A 20351-nucleotide genomic window follows, 5' to 3' on the forward strand; every position below is an offset into this window, starting at 1 on the left:
CTTTTGCCTTCCGTGAGGAAATGCAGATCAGAGCCCCTGGGTACAGCACACTTCTCAGCGCTGGGATTTTAAAAAGCAGATGTAACCTGAAGAGACTGATCCTGCGGTGGGTTTGTTTCTTCTAGGGAATATTCCGAGGGGCCTCTTAGTTCTTTGCCAGTGCTCAAGTGACAGCTTTCAGGTGATATGGCCAAGAACCAAGGCAACTAATCTGCCTTAGGCTGTGCATTGTCCCCACCCAGGCATTTCTATCAAGAAGGACTCAGGCCATAAATCAGAGACAGAAAGTCTGTCTCAGGTGAAGGACCCATTGTCTGCAGCACTTGGCTGTTTGTTGAAAGTGTGATTACAAGCTGGAAAAACGCAGCCCTTGCAGAGGCTCAAGCACCTGAATTATACAACAGCGATTAATTAGGGCAGCCAAATTTCAAAGTTGTGTAAAAACGAACAAGTTTTTGGAATGAATGGGATTAATTTATGATGTATAGTAGGCAGTCTGTCTAATTGATGTACCCTTTAGACAAGTAAAATAATTAAAAGCCTACATATTCCACTAACATCTTGTGATTTTTTTCAATCAATTTCTATAACTCCTTTTGTTTTGGAACTAAATATAGCATATGCTTTTTAATTTGACAAAATCTGCTAAGTGTACTAGATGCTTACTCTTACATAAAGAATTGAACTAAATAACAAAGTATAAGCATTATTTCTAGTTTTAAAAATCCTCAAAAACTCAGATTTTGAGTTTTTTTGTGTGTGAAAACACTTTCCTCTTTCTCAGGGAAGGTTGAAAGAAGATACTTTGGTGTTACATTGAAATGATAGCCACCTTCACAATGAGTTACTTGTTGATTTAAACATTTTCTCTTCAGAAATGTCATCATGTTTATTGAAAATTCCAGAGAATGTGCTGAATGTAGAAAATAATAATTAATAAAAAAGTCTTCATTGATAAGGCATATAATAAAGCATGATCTTTTAAAAGTTACCTTTCACTTTCTAGCTTAGAATAAATATAAATATATATAGAATTTAGATTGAGGAAATCAACAATACTAGATCATTTCCTCCAGGGGAGGACATTTTAAGAGGTGAAATGAACTGGCTGGTAATATTTTGGAGTGTTTGTGAGAACAAACAGTAGCTTGAAATAAACAAATTCTGTGAACAGAATACTATTATTATTATATTGACTCATTATTTAATAAAATTCAGCTATATAAGAGTATAAGTGCAGAAAAATCAATAACACAGATTAGGACTAAAATATTTCAGGTTCTATAAGTGTGACTGCTACACGTAATGTGAATTTTTTAAAAATAAGTCTACAATCTATCTTTTTTTTTTTTTAGATGGAGTCTCATTCTGTTTCCCAGGCTCTGGAGCGCAGTGGCAGGATCTCGGCTCACTGCAAGCTCCGCCTCCCGGTTTCATGACATTCTCCTGCCTCAGCCCGGCCCCAATCCATCTTTTTATTAGTCTTTACATACTTTCTTAAGTAAAACTTTACACACATCACTTTCAAACCTAAGTTGCCTTCTGTCTGTGTGTTTTGCATAGTTACCATCAAGTATATACATAGGGAATGAAATTAAGTGTTCACTTCTTTTTTCATTGTCCTTGTTTGTAACTTATAACTGTGAATCAGTCCGTGGTAATAAATAACTTGCATTGAATATTTGTGTACATGCCTGCTATTCTGCTAAGTGCTCTGATATGGTTTGGCTGTGTCCCCACCCATATCCACCTTTGAATTGTAATAATTCCCACGTGTCAAGGGCAGAGTCAGGTGGAGATAATTGAATCATGGAGGCTCTTTACTCTGTAGTGTTCTCATGGTAGTGAATAAGTCTCACGAGATCTGATGGTTTTTATAAATGGGAGTTCCCCTGCACAAGCTCTCTTGCCTCCTACCACGTAAGACGTCCCTTTGCTCTTCCTTCATCTTCCATCATGTTTGTGCAGCCTCTCCAACCATGTGGAACTGTGAGTCCATTAAACCTCTTTCCTTTATAAATTACCCAATCTCAGGTATGTCTTTATTAGCAGCTTGAGAACAGAATTATACATGCTTTCTCTTCAATACCTCGCAACACTCCATCTTGGTAGGCAGTCACATGACTAAATCTAAAGTCCTCACCAAAGTTTATATGAATGGTCTGAACTGTTTCTCTCATTTTGTTTCCCATCTTCTTCTTTTCACCCCTCTTCTCTTGTCACAAGTGCTTCTTTTCCATTTGCAGAGCATGCTAAATATGAAATAGCCTTGGGGCCTTTGAGCATGTTGTTGTCTCTGTCTAGAATACTTGACCATTAGTTGGAACCATGACTCATTTTTCTCACTTCATTCATGTCTCTAGTCAAAAGTTACCCTCTCAGGGAGGCCTTCCCTCACCACCCAATCAATAATAGCACCTTACTTGCTCTATCAACTTACTGTGGTTTTTTGTTTGTTTGTTTTGCTTAATTGCAAATACCACCATAGAATATTATATTAGATACTAATTCAGTCCCTTAGTCAATAGGTAACAAACACCTGATAACATACCAGGCACTGTTCTGAGATCTTGGGATATGGCAGACAGCAAAATAGACAAATGCCTCTGTGCTCATGCAGTTTACATTTTAGTGAGAAAAATGAAACATAAAGATAAATAAGTAAAAGATTTGGCATATTAGAAAAAAATAGGACTAATACTGGAAAACTAATAGAACAGGAAAGGGAATATGAACTATAATGAGGGTGGGATTGAAATTTAAAGTAGGTAACCAGTGAAGGTGACTTTTAAACAAGAATTTGAATGGTGAGAGGGAGCTAACTCTTTAGACTTCAGTGGGAAGAAAATCCCAGGAAGAAGACAGCACATGCCCTAAGGGCTGCAGGTAGGAGAAGACTGGTATGGTTAGTCTGTCAGTTTATTATGTGTCCCCTACTATCAGAATGGAAGCTCCATTGCAACAGTTATTCTATTTGTGTGGTTTACAACTAAATCCTTATAGCCTAGAATAGAAATCTCTGAATAAATATGTTTGAATGCATTAAACGAATTAATTATTCTCAGTTTACCAATGAGGAAATTGACACCCAACATTTAACTAATTTGCCCAGAGTACCAAGGTGGTAAGTAGTGGGCTTAAGACTTGAATTTGAAAAACAAATACATTTATATATGTATACTTCCACAGTCTGTGTTCTAATTACTATCTTCTGCTGTTTCAGTAGCTTCCAGTTCTCTCGGAAAGTAAGAACATGTTGTGGGTAGACTAAATGACTGAACTGGTAATCAGGGAAGACAAATCACTAATCTGGATATTTTTATTCCAAATTTTAATTTAGATTCAGAAAGGTTACATGAGGTGAAGTCCAGAAGTTCCCAAGGTTAAGGCCAGAACTGTCTGAATCAAAGGCTCATGTGATCACTGCTATAGAGACTGGCAAGTCACAGATAGTTAGTCATGACTGTATAATTTATTACTGTATGACTTTGGGCAGTATTCTTTCTTTGTGCTTCAGTTTCCTTAGTCACAAAATGAAAAGATTGGGCTAGATAACCCCTAAATCTTTTTTCTGTTTTTACAGTATCTTATCTTTAAATATTAAGTCCCCAAAAACACTCTGGAAAGGTTTGAATAGTTCTTATCTGCCAAAGAGATGAGTAGATATTATCTGTGAAGAGAAACAGACAAGGTATGTGAGAGAAAAGGGTTATTAAGGAGGGCAACTTGGTATAACAATTCATATGTTAGAAAAAGGGCACATAAATATTAGACTGGTGTCACTGAAAAACAAAGTGAGTAGAGGGATAAGATGGGTGTTTGAAGCTGCTAAATTTTCTGGGCTCAGAATATGAAACATTTTTAATACTTGGTAGGGAGTATGGACTTGATTCTATGGGTAGCAGAATGTCTAGACAATTGCAACACGAAGTTATCAGAGTCGTATATATTTTACATGGTCAGTGATACATCTACTTTATGGGCTACAGTAAAAGTCTATTTATTTATTTATTTATTCATTTATTTCTGTTTTGAGACAGGAGCTCACTGTTTCCCAGGCTGAAGTGCAGTGGTGTGACCACAGATCATTATAGCCTTGACCTCCCTGACTCAAGAAATTATCCGGCCTCAGCCTCCCAAGTAGTTGAGATCACAAGCGAATGGCATGACGCCCAGCTGATTTTTGTAGTTTTTTGCAGTGACAGATTCTCCCTATGTTGTCCAGGCTGGTCTTGAACTCCTGGGCTCAAGCAATCCACCTGTTTCAACCTCCCAAAGTGCCGGGATTAAGGGGTGAGCCATTGCACCCAGCCAATCAGTTTCTTATTTTAAAAATACTTTCAATTTGACTTGAATTGTGACAAGTGAAGGTGGAGAAGCAAGAGACAGAGTTTAAAAAGTTATTGGAATACATTACAAAGGTGTAAAAATAACTTTGGGAGGCCTTCCTTCCTCTCCTCTACTTTCTATCCTGTGCTGTGTCTTTGTAGACTGCAAGGCATGAGGTTCCTGCTCTTACACAGCCTATCACAGCATAGACGAGAGCATTACATAAACAACACAGAAACTCATTCCCCAAATCACTTGACCGTGTACAAGGTGTAAAAGTTAAAAAAAAGAATCTAAATTGAATGAGGTGAAATTTAGAGCTTTTAAAAGGCTATGTGGACATGTAACGGCAATTGTAGAGAAGAGTTGTAGGGTTTCTTTAAGTAGTTAGTTCAATGGTCAAGAAAATAAAGAACAATGAAAGTTGCAGTTGCCTGTCCTCCCACACGTTTATTTTTTTCCCTCCTTTCTTTTCCCCTTCTCCTCACGCTTATTTATGCTTTGCATAGCCATCTGTGTAAAAATCTCAAAAAGCTTCCTTTAGAGACTGTGATTCACCAGTCATTGCACAGTATTGCATTTCTTGATGACTCACATGTTGAGTAACCCATGTGCACCCTTCGTTTTGAACTGGAGATTGTGTCTTTCCTCTATAGTTGCTGAATATCATTTATAATGTCAGTTGCACATGAGTTCATCTACCACAGAAGCCATAGGAAAAAATCAATATATAGTTTTCAGCAACACCATGTAAAATGCAGTACGGAAATTTAGTAGAAATCCACTTCAAAATAGATAAGTCAAAAAGAAAAAAAATGTAAAATGCAAATGCAAAGAAGTACAGATGTCTAGACTTTGACCATATTAGACAATTTCAGACACTTTCAAATCTAAAATTTTAAGTTAATTATTCAGTATATTTAAATTTAAATTTAACTACATTAAGCCAAACCACATTACCAACATAAAATAATGATTCCATTCTAGAAATGACTGTAGTGTCTATCAATATACTGTATTCAAACATGAAATTCATTGCATATGATAGTGATTATTTCTGTAAAGCAAAGGAATTATTGCACTAATGGTTTTGATTTATATATGTATATGTGTAATTTTATATTATATATGTATATATTTTAGTAATATGCATATGTATCTATTTTTTAAATTATATAGTTGCCTTGCTTTAAGTAGTATGTATTTTTAGAAGTGAACTAATAAGTCAATATGCTTTATTTTCCTTTTCCCAACAGATCCTCATATTCTGAGCAATGACAACCACAGACACCCATATTATTTCCCCACTTTGTTCTTTTTCTTTCTTTGTTTACTTGACTGCCCTGCATATTTTAAATCGAAGCCTGAATTTACACACCTACCCTCATAATATTTTAGAATATATGTCGTGGTTACCTCCAAACTGTTCAAGTTTTTAAAACATTTTGGGTCTCACATTTTGTGTGTATTTTTACAGTAAATATTTTAAAGTGGGAGGAAGAATATCACAGAAAAGAATGACCACTTCCCAAACTTTAACGCAAATTGATTTTGGAGAAGTATTTTCTCATAGTCAGAATGCAGCTCTTCCAAAATAAATGACTATATCTGCGCCCAATGGCAGCAGGCTTTTCACAAAGTTGATGTCTGAGAGATAACTATTTCTACTTTATGTGAAAAAACTTCAATGCAATTAGTTGATCCATGGAAAACAAATGTTATTCATTTAAATGATGAAGACATGAGGGCAAATAACCTCATTTAGAAATAAAATTGTGTTGTACTAATATTTCAGAATGTTTGCATTTTTAAATTAACGTTCATATCCAAATTATGTTTCTCTTTTTTTTTAGTCAACTCTATTTTAGCTGCATCTGAAAATATTTTAGCATTATTACCAACTACTTTTTACCAACAAAATATTTTGTCCTTTATTTCAGCCTTAAGGAATCATTAAGCTCCATTTTGTTTACCGCTAATGAAATAAAAATGTTGGAGGAAGTGAAATCAATTTAATAAAAGCAAAATGAACCTAAAATTGTATGCTCCAGGAGACAGGCACTATGTGACCATTGATAAGAGCTTGTTATAGCATAGGTATTACTGACAGGTTTAGAATACAGATCTCTTTAGTTGAAAATGTAGCCCAGCAGTTGTAAAGGTGATAACAAACACTCTTGTAATACCAAAGATGTAATACTATTTTTTTTTTAAGAGAAACACAGGAAGGGGTTCTGGGGCTGTTTTTAAAAGTACCAGTCACATTTTATGAATTATTATATGAACTATTATTTATTTCATAGTTCCACATTTAAAAATTAACAGTGCCTTTTGCTCCTTCTTTTTGGAAATAGATTATGATGAAAGGAGCAAAGATATTTTGATGAAGTGACTACAGGGTGAAATTTTCAGGCCACATAAAGAGAAGGATAAATTCACTACACCTGTGCTTGTTCTTTTACATGAGCCTGTGGAAATCACAGTCCAGTTCTTTGACACGAAACTGGATTAAACCCAAAGGATAATGAGTAGTTACCTTTAGGGGATTTCCCTCATGTGTTAAGGCATGAATGATATTTCTATTCACTAAAATTCAAAAAGAACTAAACTACAAACAGTCCTCATGATAATTACTAAACTTTTCCATGCATAGATAAGCACTTTGGAAGATACCAAAGTGTATTATTATCTAGAGTTACTCATAAAGATGACCTTAGGTGGCAACTCCAAAAGGTCTGGATTTGAAGCACCTATACAATTCCTACCATATCAGTTCAGGGCAAGTAGGATTTGTAACTAAGCTCAAAAATATGTTTAGTACCACAAAAGCATTAATGCTCCCTATGACTATATTGAAGGAGATTTCTGCAGTAATTCTTAAAGTCCATGGGTCTGGATGTTTGAGAACTCTTCCCAAACTCATCAAATCTAAATGTGGTGCTCAGTCTCCCGATTAAAGAAATATAGCATAGGGCAGGTTACATACTTAACTTAATATTTAAAATATGCATTCAGTATACATAGTTATGATTTTATTGCCTGGGATAAAATATTGTATGTTAACGTCAGTAAAAACTAAATGGCAGTCATGGGTTGCATAGGTTATGGAACAAGTATAAATTAAAAACCAGAAGATTTGAGATATTATTATACCACTTATCAGCTATGAAATCCTAAGGAAATTATTTAATATCTCAAAGATCTATTTCTCAAAAGAAAATGAACAGCTGCCAACTCTGCTATCTACTTCATGGTGTTTTGGTGAGGAATAATTTAGCTAAGAAAGGCAGAATTTATTGTGGATAAAATGCATTTTGATACCAGGAAGACTAAAGTTTGAACTTTGATATTGCAAGTTTCTAATTGAAGGACCTTGCACACTTTACCTCTTAAAATCTGTTTCGTCTCCTGTAAAATGGTCAAGAAATGGTTGAACGAGACTGACTTGACTATCTATCTAGCTAGCTAGCTATGTATCATTTATCTGTCTATTGGCTTATGTATCAAACAATCATCCGATTGTGAGTATTGGCAAATATTAATGAAGTAGAATAAAGTATTTTTTCATGAGTATTCCATGCAAATGTAACCCATTATTAAATGGAGTAGCATGAAAAAAAAGTGTTTATAAAATCTGCTCTTCAAATTAGTAACTTTATGTCTATACTTAAAATTCTAGTGGTTTCATACTATTGAAATTAGAATACAGCAACTTGGATATTGTATCAATAATGCTTGTTCATTTTTAGAAAATTAAATGCATTCATGTAACAAAAAATATTGTAAAAGAAAATATATAAAACGTGTATTGTCTCTATCCTTCCTTCTGCCAATCTAAAGAAAGTATTCTTAGGGTGTTTTGTTTTGTTTTGTTTTGTTTTGCATTGAGACACGGTCCAACTCTATTCCCCAAGTTGGAAAGCAGTGGTGCGATCTCGGCTCACTGCAACCTCTGTCTCATGGGGTCAAGCGATTCTCCCACCTCAGCCTTCTGAGTAGCTGGGACTCCAGGCACACGCCACCATGCCCTATGGTGTATTTTGTATTTATTGTAGAGATGGGGTTTCGTCATGTTGCCCAGGCTAGAGCTCAAGCGATTCACCTGCCTCAGCCTCTCAGATTGCTGGGATTACAGGCACGAGCCACCATGCCTGGCCAATCTCAGTTTTCTGTTAACACCTAGGATGGCAACTGCCCAGGATGATAACTAATGGGAGTTCTTAAAAACCTTCATAGGTAAAACTAATTGAAAGCAGAGACTAAAAAACATATTTGTATACCTCTGTTTAAATAAGCAGTATTTACAATTACCAGAAGGTAGAAGCAACCTACTGCCCTCTGTTCATCAATAGTTCAATGGATAAACAAAATGTGATATATATAATACCTTATACTGATGATCATATATATTTTATATATAAATATTTATAAATGTAAATATATAAATACACACACACACACACACACACACACACACACACAATGGAATACTATTCAGCCTTAAGGACGAATATTCTGCTACAATATGGATGAAACTTGAAGACATTATGCTAAGTGAAATAAGTCAGTCAGAAAAACATGAATATTACATGGTTCCACTTACATGAAATAACTAGAGTAGTCAAATTTATAAAGACAGAAAGTAATATGGTGGTTGCCAGGAGATAGAAGGAGGCAGGATAGGTGTTAGATGTTATTGTATAATCAGTACAGAGTTTTAGTTTAAAAAGGTAAGTAAAAGAAGAGGTAGAGATGATTGATGATGATGTTGCACATGCACAATGATGTGAATGTACTTAATGCCCCTGAACTGTACACTTAAAATGGTTAAAATTGTTAAATTTATGTCATATACATTTTACCGCAATGAAAAAAAAATCTATCTAGCAATTTTCTGTACATTTCTCTGCTTTCTTTTACTTATGATTATAATTATAATCTTCAGGTTTGGTGTTAATATTCAGTATTTGCAAAAGTGATTTGAAAAGGGTATGGGAAGAAAAATGAAATGGGTCATTTTTGCACTGGCTCAATCCTTAAATTTTAATCTCCATTTCCTGAGTTTAAAATAAATTTGTTTAATTAATATTAAGATAACCAAAATGAATTCTGGCTTTGCTTCCTCTTCTAGATAATAGATTTGGAGAGAATAGTTGTTGATTGATTTAGCAAGGCAGGTATTTTATAAAACCCCTCAAGTAGCTACTTATAAATAGAATTGATGCCTGTGTATAAATAATACTTGTAAAAATGATTAAAGTATTTAATATTGGAAAATATTTAGGTCTTTTAAAAAGAAGCTTGTCTAGTTTTATATTAATATCATAATATGCTTCATATATATTCATTAGCATTTTAAAGTTTTACCTTCCACGTATATACCTTAATCCATCCACAAACCTATGACTCAGAAATTTCTATTCTAGTACATACTTTAGAGCGTTTATTGCCCATGTGCACCAAGAGATGCATACAAGAATACTTACTGCAACAGCTTGTGTAATTCCAAAGCAGATAACAATTTAGATGTCCAAAAAAGAGAACAAAAAAATAAATTAAGAATACTTACATAATTTAATATTATACCCCAAGGAAAAAATTAAACATACAACTGTATGCAACAATGTAACAATTAGAAACATATTTTGACTGAAGAAAAGCCAGTAGTTGTAAGAATATGTACAAAATGTTACCATTTTTGTAAAGTTCAAACCAAGCTAAACTTTCATTGAAAAGGTAACCCTGAAGGTCAGGAGGATGGAAAACCATCGTGAAAATTTGTGTAGGTGATGCATGGCACACTTTAAGGGGCATCGTTCATATCAGAACTGTAGGCCTTCCTTAGATTTGTAAAGTACACAACCTGCGCAACTGTGTGTGGAGACTTGGTAATAGTAACTTCTGAGAGAGAGAAGGGAGAGGAGAAGTACAGAGGTTGCTTTATCAATTTTGGTGCTGCTCTAGTTCTTAAATTGGATAGCAGATTTACAAGTGTTCATTATATTGCACATAATCTTTAGTATGTATCAAATAATATATTCCCAGAAATAATTCTGGGAATTATCCTAGTGCTATGGGGTAGAAGAGAATGGGGATATAAAATTAACGATTTTCCACACAAAGAAAAGTGTTTTTTCACTCTGTTCTTTTGCCTCTGAAAGCCACTATTTTTTTTTTTGCTCCCAATAAGAATAAAAGTATTTTAATGAAAATATTGCATCATATGTTCCCACTTAGCTACATAATATTCTGACAATAATTTCTTATTTGACAATGATTTCTTACCAAATGTCAGCCAAGTATGGAGACATCCAATCCTGATTCAATGAGAAAGTGTTATAATAAATCATCCCCATTCTCAATAAATACCTTCTGCATTTTTTACCTGGTTCCTCTGCTAAGTAAAATATGTCAAAGTTTCCTTGACATTTCCAGATTGAGAAAAAGACTTTGCTCCTCAAATCTGTTATGTTTCCAGTAGCCCCCTTTATTTCTACTCCATATGTAGCAAACAGAAGATGTGATTTTCTACATAAAAATAATAGGAATAAAAGTCAGTCGAAATCAGAATCAATTTATTGTAATGGTCAGCTTTTTCCAAGACAGATATACATATTCTCATAAATATTCTCAGTTGATTTTATCTAAGATAGTGTCACTTTAAAGAAATGCCTCCCATGGCCATGTTAAAATCACTTATCCTCAACAAGCATATTGCATCTCAATCTTAAAATGAACATGTGACTTAAAAATTCATTATATTTTCAAGTTATTTAAATCTACCCTTAAAAAGGCATGAAACTCCCTGTTGTATTTTGAAGCATGAAAGCAAAGTTATCCATTAGTTACTAATCTAGCACACGCTCCTGGAAAAAAAAAATGAGTTTTGCTTTTTAAAATGGCTGTAACAACTTATCAATATATATAATATTAGATATCATGAAGGTATAAGTTAACTGTGTATTCCTGATTATATCTATTTTTGAGAAAAAGCTCATTGATTCTGTAGAAAATGTAACATCTAGGAGGATGTACAGCTCAGTAGTAGAGTATTGGACTGCAGATCAAGAAAATGTAACATCTTATTTTTATATGTACAGGAATATTCTGAGTAAAATGCTAATTTCCAGCAAGTTTTTATTGTTAAGTTACTATAATAAACATTATGTTAGAAGTACATATTCAAATGAAAACTTATCTCTCCAGTGACATTTGAAACACACCATCTGCATTATGTGCTATAGCAGAATTCAGAAAACAGCTCCTTTCTTTTATATATAATAGTCATTCTATTATAAATCAGTTTAACATAAAATACTTTGCTTAGAAAAAGCGATACTTTAGCTATAATTTTCTGATGGGAACAATTTTTATTTTTCATGTCGCAAATGTCTATAGTATGCCATGTGCCGTGTGATACATTAGAATGAAGAAAATCCTAAAATCAAACAAACAAAAATGTGGAAGAGGTGTATCGCAGAACAAAAAGAAGAAAAAAAATATTTACGTTGGTTTAAATGTATTAAGTTAGAATAATGTAAGCCAAAGTATGTCTCTGTCTGTCTTGATTAGTTCAACTCATAAACCTAGTTTAAAAGGCAGTTTACTAAATTTTTCTACCAAAGGAGAAAAATGAGGGCAAGTACAGTATAGAAGAATTTTTAAATGAGACATACTGACAGAATATAACATGGTGTCCCATCAGATGATGTGGTATGATGTGGTGTTTTGACTGCATGGCTACAGAGGGCTATAATTTAAATGCCATTAAAGACACATAGGCTTTAGCACGGAGACAGGAATACTGTAAAATCTTTTAGTCTGTAGTCACAATGCAGATAAAATTGTTCCTTTGATCTTGCAATGCCAAAGTCTGTTGTCCAGAAGGGAAATGTTTTTGTGCTTCCGTCGTAAACTAAGACAGATTTCATTTGTTTAATCGAAGCCATTCTGTGAACACCATGTAAAATAAAGTGCATTTTATCAAGCAGAGCTTAGTTTTCTTCCATTGTTATTTTAGGTTACATTATGATTATGTAGTGCCCAAAAAAATGTGCCCAAAATACACACATCTGGGTTTAGAGTGACGAGACGCTAACTTCAAACATCTTGATGTGGACAGTTTAGTGGCATTTGTATGCTAAGAGTTAAGAACATTGTAGTTCTCTTCTTTATATGTGTTTCTTTTTCAGCAATAGTGATATATTTTGTCATAAGACTAAGCAGAACATAAACACACACATTTGACCTCTGTAAGAAACCTCAGCAGCTAAAATCTGTAATAAAATATGTGCTGCACGATTTGTAAAATCACACCCAATGCTCTCCAGATCAAGTCTCTAAATTAAAAAAAAAAAATTGTAAAATGTTAACAATTTTTAAGCATTAAGTTGTAATTTTAAATGTACATATTACATGATTAAGGGGAAGCTACAATGTGGGAGATTCTCAGATTCATTGTGTCTTATTTCTTTAAAAAAACTAGGAAAAGGAAGCAGTTGTTGGGATTTGCACGTAGTCTTGATGGCTCATTGTACATGAACTATTACATTTATGCCAAATATATACATAATTTTTGAATGACAGTATGTCAATGATAGCTTCTAGCACCTAATGTATTTTAGGTCTTAATGGCTTATATTGTGATTCTCCTTTATATTAAAAGATGAGCAATATTATTTTTACAAGGTAGATAGTGAGTTTGAGTTAGAGATACAGATATTTTCGCCAAGATTAAATCTAGTATTAAAAATGTTACTTATTTCTCTATTCTAATTAGACTTAAGAACTGTTTCCAGTTTCTTTCCTATGTGAAAATTTTGGGATGATTAAAGGCTGTATGTTTATTGGCCAGAACTAACATTTCCATTCTGTCAAAATTTATGTTATCAGGTGAGAAACTTTTGATAATAAACTTCACTAAAGTCAGGTTTGAATAGCTTAAAGGCAAAATGCCTTATGAATAAATCATGTTTCTTTTATTTTCTGCCGTGATACATTTTATTTTATTGTGGCATAACAAAATTCTTAAAACCAACTTTCTGACCAAGAGGTCTTTGGAAAGTAAAGAGTGATTTTTATATGTGTAAGGAAAAGGGGGGGGGGGGGGGAAGCTTAATCAGCACTATTTCTGGCACAAATCATGCTCAAAGTGAAGCAATTAAAACATATTGGGCATTTCTGCACAACACTTATCAACAAGCAAACAGTCAAAATCAAAACCTGTAACTGAACTCTTCAATCATACTGTTATAAATATTTGATAATTTCAACCATTTGTCATGTAGCAAAGGATATCTATAACTTTTAGCTGAAAGGATGTGTTTTCTTTGTTCTAAATATTTGAGATCAGTTTGTATTTAATAGAAACAGAGGCTCAGTTTGCTGTCTGGCCCAAAGTGGAGACTAATGGAAATGCTTCTGTTGAAAATATTTCACTTAGTGTATTTTATTACATTTGACATATTATTAGTAAAGATTCTAGAGGATGAGAACAGTCTCCCAGGTATCCTCTTTGTGTTTCCCCCAAAGCTCAATATGTATGTCAAATGATGAGTGCCCTGACTACAGAATGGTGTGCCCATGTCTCCTTTGTGTAAGTGGATCCCTTGGCAATTAAAAGTACATCACTGGCATTTTGTCCAGACCTCTGCAAAACATCAATGATGTGTAAAGACACCATTATATAAAAATAATTCTGCTTTGCTGATTCTGAAAATAGTTTATCTGACTATGAATGCCCAGGAACAACCCCGGATTGATACAGAATTTTTTATGACTCATTGCAGGCTGATGAAAAGTGAATTTTAGTTAAGATAAGAAAGGCAAGCACCATGAATGGCAAGAAAAACAATCTTAGAAAATGTGTTGTATTTTTTTGTGTCTGATTTTGAAATAGCTTTTTAAAAAATTCCTATCAACGTCTTTCTAGAATCCATAATTGCTAATGGTTACAAGGATCAGCCCCAGGCAAATTGCCTAGTGAGATTTTCTGCAGCAGTGAAGGTAAACAAACCAGTCACTTTCTAAACAAACATTGCTTTTATGGTTATTTAAGCCTGCAGTATACAGTGGAGCATTAAAATAATATGAGAATGCACAGTATCTTCTGGTTATCATAGGAACACTTGGATAAAAGTGATCAAATGCTTAAACATACACAGAATCAGTGTAATACAAAATATATTATAAATACATTGCAAAAATATTTTTAACCAGAAGAGGATATCAGAAATTAGTCACTGAATACAAGGCATCAGCAATCACTTAAGATGAACTATTAAATTGTGTGAGAGAGAAAGAGAGAATAAAAAAAGAAAGAGAACAAGAGAGGGGAGATTGAGATTTAATCACTATGAGTGTAAAATTCCAGAAGAAATAATTAAGCAAGGAGAAATATTAAATTTAATTGGAAATTAGGTCAAATAAAAATATACATTGAAAAACTTTGCCAAATTTTAAAAGAAAGGTAGGGAAGAGGGAAAATGGAAATAAAAATAAAATTTATAAACAAAATCAAAATCATATGTAATTAATTATATTTTTGCAGAGCTTTTCTGTGAATCAAAGCAATCCTCCATCTGCTCTGTAGCAAGACAGTCTAGTTTCTTGGAGATCATTGGCAATCATTTTGATTAGCAAAGTAATTGTGGGGCAGTACTAAAATCCATTTCATTCTTAATTTGATGAACAAAAGACACTAATGCTCTTAAAGTGAGAATAACAATTATTTGTAGCCATTTCAAAGATAAATTTACAGTAAATCAATCCAGCAGTGATCCCTTTGATTATTTTTAAAGAATAAGAGCACTCTGACTAAACAATATATAGGTTTATCAGCTCAAAAACACAAAATAATTTTAGGCATTTGGTGACACTAAAATGCAGTTGGATTTGCCCAACATTGAACAGTTCTGCTCTTTTTTTGGAGGTCTCGATTTCTAGAAAATTAATAAGTATCTGAAAATCTCTGCTAACAGGGGTGCTATGTGGGCAAATACAGAGCAGGATAATTCTCGCAATACTTACTCTCTAACTTAAATTAATTAATTCTCTTCCAATGATTTAAATAGGAGTATATATTTGGGTAGTCTTCTTCCATGTTGATCATTTGAGAAAATGATGGCAGAAGTGAGTATGAGCAGAATGAGGTTTAATTCCCTACTATACTACTCTATATTTAAAATGATTACATTTGGAATATGATATCATTAAGAGAAAGACAACATTAACACCTGTAAGTTGTTCAGAATGTGACATGTTGTACATTTGTGTATAATTCCAAAATGTGGTTGCCACAAAATAATGTGTTCACCAATATCCAAGCTTTTTGAGCTGCCAGAAAATATCAAAACAATTGGTGCTCTTTGGAATGTGTAGTTAACTTCCTGCTAGGAGAGGAGTCACAGCTGCTACAGTAGCAGTGGGTTTCCAGATGTCAAGGCTATGAGGATAGTGAGGTAATTGCAGGAAGGAAGGGATACAATTTTGTTATCACAGATTACCCTCCCCATTGAAAACTCTGGATACAGCATTAGTGTCAGTGCTTTGGATATGCACATTATGAACTAGAGGTCTTCATGTTGAAGTGTAGAGGTCTGTACATTTGCTTCAGTCGAAAAGGCTGGGCCAGACTTATTAAAATATGTGGGAAACAGAGTAAATGCTCTCAAAGCTTTATTATTGGATTTATAAAGCGTCTGTAAGTGTTAATATGCTTTATCAGCAAAAGTTGGTCTTAAAAGGACAATAACCAAACAACAAAGTTTAACTATAAATGTTCCAGTACTATAGCTCATCCACTGAATTAAGAGAAAACAAAATGTTTAGATACCGATAAATTAATCAGCAAATCTGCTTAAGGCCTTCTTTGTATACTAGTGACTGAGTAGAGGAAACAGATGATGATTTTCCCAGTATTCAACCTAGAAGAATTTCTTTCTCAACTTCTCGTGCTATGTAGTCAGGAGAGTACAAATTACTGAAAACTCTGTTTTGCATTCAGAAGCTAGAATCACGGTGCCATATTTCCATATGGGAATTTTAAAGACTACAGTATTTTGATATATGTTAGTGTCAAAAACAATACATATTTGTCCACACAAATTAAAGTGAAATTAATTGAAGAAATTCACTTTGACAATTTCTGTTTTTTTTTTTTGGTTTTTTTTTCGGTTGAAGGGTCCTTAGGACTTATTGTACTGAATATATATATTAGCTTAAATTTCTTTGTATATGAGTGGAATAATGGGTGCATTCGTTTCACCTAAAATAAGGCAGGGTTGAGGATATTGCGAGAGTTATGTGAAGTTGCCAATTCTGGATTCATTCTACCAGCCATGAAGAGAGGAACTTCTCATCTCACTCATACCAGATACACTATCCTCTGCTAAAACTCTAAGCTTTTCCTAGTTTTTGAGGACAGTTACATATCACCATTGAATCACACTGAGCTATTAATGGTCAACTAAACAGCCAAAAATCCCATGTGCCATTCTTACTTCATGTCTCCCACATTCTGTACAATTTTGAAGTTAGAGATAGAACTTTATGCCTGTCTTGCTAAACCTGGCCTATTATATCTGACTAAGGGACACTGGATTGTACAATTCCAGAGACTGCCACTCCTATCATTAACTCATAAGTTTTCTTCCCGAGGTTACACAGCCTCTATGGCTGCAGGTGGCCTTGTCTACCTTTGAATTTTTTTTTTTAATCATGGATAATTTATTCACTATAGTGGATGCCTTCTAGTTTAATTAGTAATATACCTTAAATTTAATAGAATCCTGACAAACTCTAAATAAAGTTATTGAATTAGTACTATCTTAAAGTACACTTAGGTGATGACATATGGAAGGACAAGAGCTATTGGTACTTTAGGGAGGGTTGAAGACTGAGGACGTAAAATGATTAATTCTTTTGTGGCAGGTGAAATAAGGACAATTGTGGGAAAATATAAAAAATATTGATAACAAAGTTTTTGCTAGTCTAGGAAGATGAACTTTGACTTTGTAGTAGGCATTTGAAAAAAAAGGTTTTGGCTAATTCAAATCCCCGTTTAGGAGTTGATTATCAGTTTTGTTTTTCTTTTAAGGTTTCCTGTCTTTCACTGGCATGTAAAGAATCTCTCATTAAAAACAACCACTCTCCTAAGTCATTCTTTCCAGTGGTAATGCTGATTTGGTCTATTGCAAATGAGAAAACCCAAATGAATACAATTTCTTTATTTTTATCTACACTGCCTTTGCTATTTTAATAAAAAGAAAGTTCTCAAGTCAAAATAAGTTGTACCTAAAACTAAGCATGTCTCCAGAACAATGACTCTCTATAGTACTGGATCACCAGAGAACTTGTTAGGAATGCAACTTCTCAGAAACTATGAACATGAAGCCCAGCAATATGCATTCCAATAAACCCTCCAAGTAATTCTGACACAGCTAACGTTTGAGACACTTTGGCCTAGCAAATCTATAGTAGCTGAGTGTTTCTTCAATAACTAAGCTGGAAGAACTAGTGACCCAGTACTTGGTTAAAGGAAATTGTAATTTCCTTTCAATTTGAACATATTCACTATAAACATGTTTTGTCACATTTCAAATATACTGGCAAGGATAAGTTCTCATATCCACTTTTCCCCTTTATTGCATGTCATATTATTTGTTATCAGGGAAAGACTTTACTGTAATTTAAAAGTGCAACATACAGAAACAAAGCATTGTTACCCTAAGCTCTTCATAAAGAAAAAACTTGAACTATAATCATGCCATCATTTTATTATTTAGTTACTACAAGTTGGACTATAAATCCTCCCAAGTTTAATATCTGAATTTTGATACTACAGATTCATGGTAATATGTTCAGCAACATTACAATTAATACCTGAAAGGAAATGATCCCATATCTATCCTTAGTGAACAATGCTGGGTCTACAAAAGAAAAATGTATTTTAACATTCATTGATCTAGATAGCTTATTAAAACCTCAAATTTTAAAAATATAATCAAAGAGAAATACTGGTATATTTAAATTTTGGGACCTTCACATCACCTAGTAAAGGGTTTTAAAGTAAGTGACCTAGAGAGGTGAAGTGGCTCATGCCTGTAACGTCAATACTTTTGGAGGCCAAACTTGAGTTCAGGATACCAAGACCAGCCTGAGGATTTCATCTCTACAGATAATTTTTTAAAAAATAGCTGGATGTGGTGGCACACATCTATGGTTCCACCTACACTGGAGGCTGAGGTAGGAGGATTGCTTGAGTCAGGGAAGTTGAGGCTGCAATGAGCTGTAATCACAGCACTGCACCTCAGCCTGGGCAACAGAGCGAGAACCAGTCCCCTAAATAAATAAATAAATAAATAAATAAATAAATAAATAAATGATAAATAAATAAATAATCCTCAGGAGCTTTGGGGGAAAAAAATCCATGAAAGTCATAAAGAATAAAGGGCAAATCAGCTAAGTCATTCCAGGTGCTCAATAAGGAAGCTATATACGCAAACACACACACTCATTAGATAGTTATAAATTTATACTGAAGGGAAATCTTCAACATTTAATAAATCATGAATAGTGCATGTAGCTTTTTTCTTTTTACAGATGAGCTAAGCTAAAAGTTACTGGTTTAACAACTTTCACCATTTTTGAAACAATAATGGATCAATTCCATATAATATATTTTTTTTATTGTGTAAAGCTTAAGGTTTCATACTACTCTAATATTTCTCTTTTATCGACTTGCCTCCTAAGCTTCCATGTAACTATATTCCATGTAACTGTTATTTTTCCCTTTCTTATTTATTTCCACCAAAACAAACACGCGCGCGCGCACACACACACACACAGAGGTGTATTAAGTTAATAGCTTCTCTACCATCCCATCATTAGTTAAAAAAAAGTTGACAGTCCATATTTAAACATGATTATCAGCTCAATTTAATGATGATTTCCCAGGTTCTTTTCAGATTTTATCTTTCACTCTCAATATTTGTCATCTCCCAAGAAATCCATGCTTTAATACATGGACAAAACCAACATTTATGGAAAGGCACAGTGGAGGCTACTCTTCGGTTAAAATCAGCTCCATGTAGAATCATCATAGTAGGGTCTTGTTTTGTTCACTGCCAAAGAAAGTTACCTCTAAAAACCTATTACCGTATTTATAACACACAAGAAAACTTTTTCATGCCCAAAGGCAAACATTTTGCATCTATTTACCTTATTTACATTGCAAATTTTCAAATAATGCACAAAATATGAGCCTACATTCAACATCTTTCAACATTCAACATGTGTTGTATAGCAAATATTTCAAGAGATGAATATACTATTGATATTCTTATTTTTATATCCTGCAGAAATGTTTGCATTGTAGAGCTCTTCTTAACTTATTACATAAACTTTCCCTGTGCAACATTCCTATTAATGTTAATTCAAAGAACCAATCAAACTCATTTTGCATAAAGTTAAATGAAGAAAGCAAACTTGCCTAGACAAATAGTCTAAGCAGATTTTGTTCTCTAGGGAACATTTGGGAATATATGGATATCACCATAGTGGGAGGGGGTACTATTGGCATCTAGTGGGGAGAGGTCAATAATCCTGATAAAAATCCTCAAATGCACAGCAAATTTCCTCAGGACAAAGAATTATCTGGTCCAAAATACCAATAGTGGCACCTGTTGAGAAATTCAAGCCCAGAGAAAAATAGTGTTCTCTAGGCCAATATAAATTGGCCATAGTTACTGTAATTTCCATGTTTCCTACTTGAAAAATGAAAGCCTTCCATCATAGCAGTATAACCCTGCAACATGAATGAAATTCACTTTTCTTATACTCAAAATCTCTGTTTCCACTCTAATTCTCAACTCCCAGGGACAGCTTTCCTTCTAAGTGCAGAAACTATGACTAATTATTACAGACCAGCATTGAATCTTTATTTATTAACTAATATTTTTGCACTGGCATTTTGAATTATGTGGTACATTGCCTTGTGTGAATGTTTAGCTTTGTTAATCACT

The 20351-nt window shown here is 33.8% G+C and overlaps 1 protein-coding gene and 1 long non-coding RNA gene across 2 annotated transcripts in view; both read right to left on the reverse strand.

Annotated features, from left to right (window-relative positions):
* The window catches only part of LOC139358111 (uncharacterized), a 63653-nt gene extending 54854 nt beyond the window's left edge, over window positions 1-8799 (reverse strand). Inside the window, exon 1 of the mRNA XM_071077676.1 lies at window positions 1-8799. This exon is cut by the window's left edge and continues 54854 nt beyond it. The gene's annotated coding sequence lies outside the window, so the exon portion shown is untranslated.
* A 7672-nt stretch (window positions 8800-16471) lies between these two features.
* The window catches only part of LOC112427219 (uncharacterized), a 47745-nt gene continuing 43865 nt past the window's right edge, over window positions 16472-20351 (reverse strand). Inside the window, exon 3 of the long non-coding RNA XR_011612465.1 lies at window positions 16472-19451. This is a non-coding gene — a long non-coding RNA (uncharacterized lncRNA). The remainder of the gene's footprint in view (window positions 19452-20351) is intronic.

This window comes from Macaca nemestrina, chromosome 1 (genome assembly GCF_043159975.1).
Source record: "Macaca nemestrina isolate mMacNem1 chromosome 1, mMacNem.hap1, whole genome shotgun sequence".
NCBI classification, from domain to species: domain Eukaryota; kingdom Metazoa; phylum Chordata; class Mammalia; order Primates; family Cercopithecidae; genus Macaca; species Macaca nemestrina.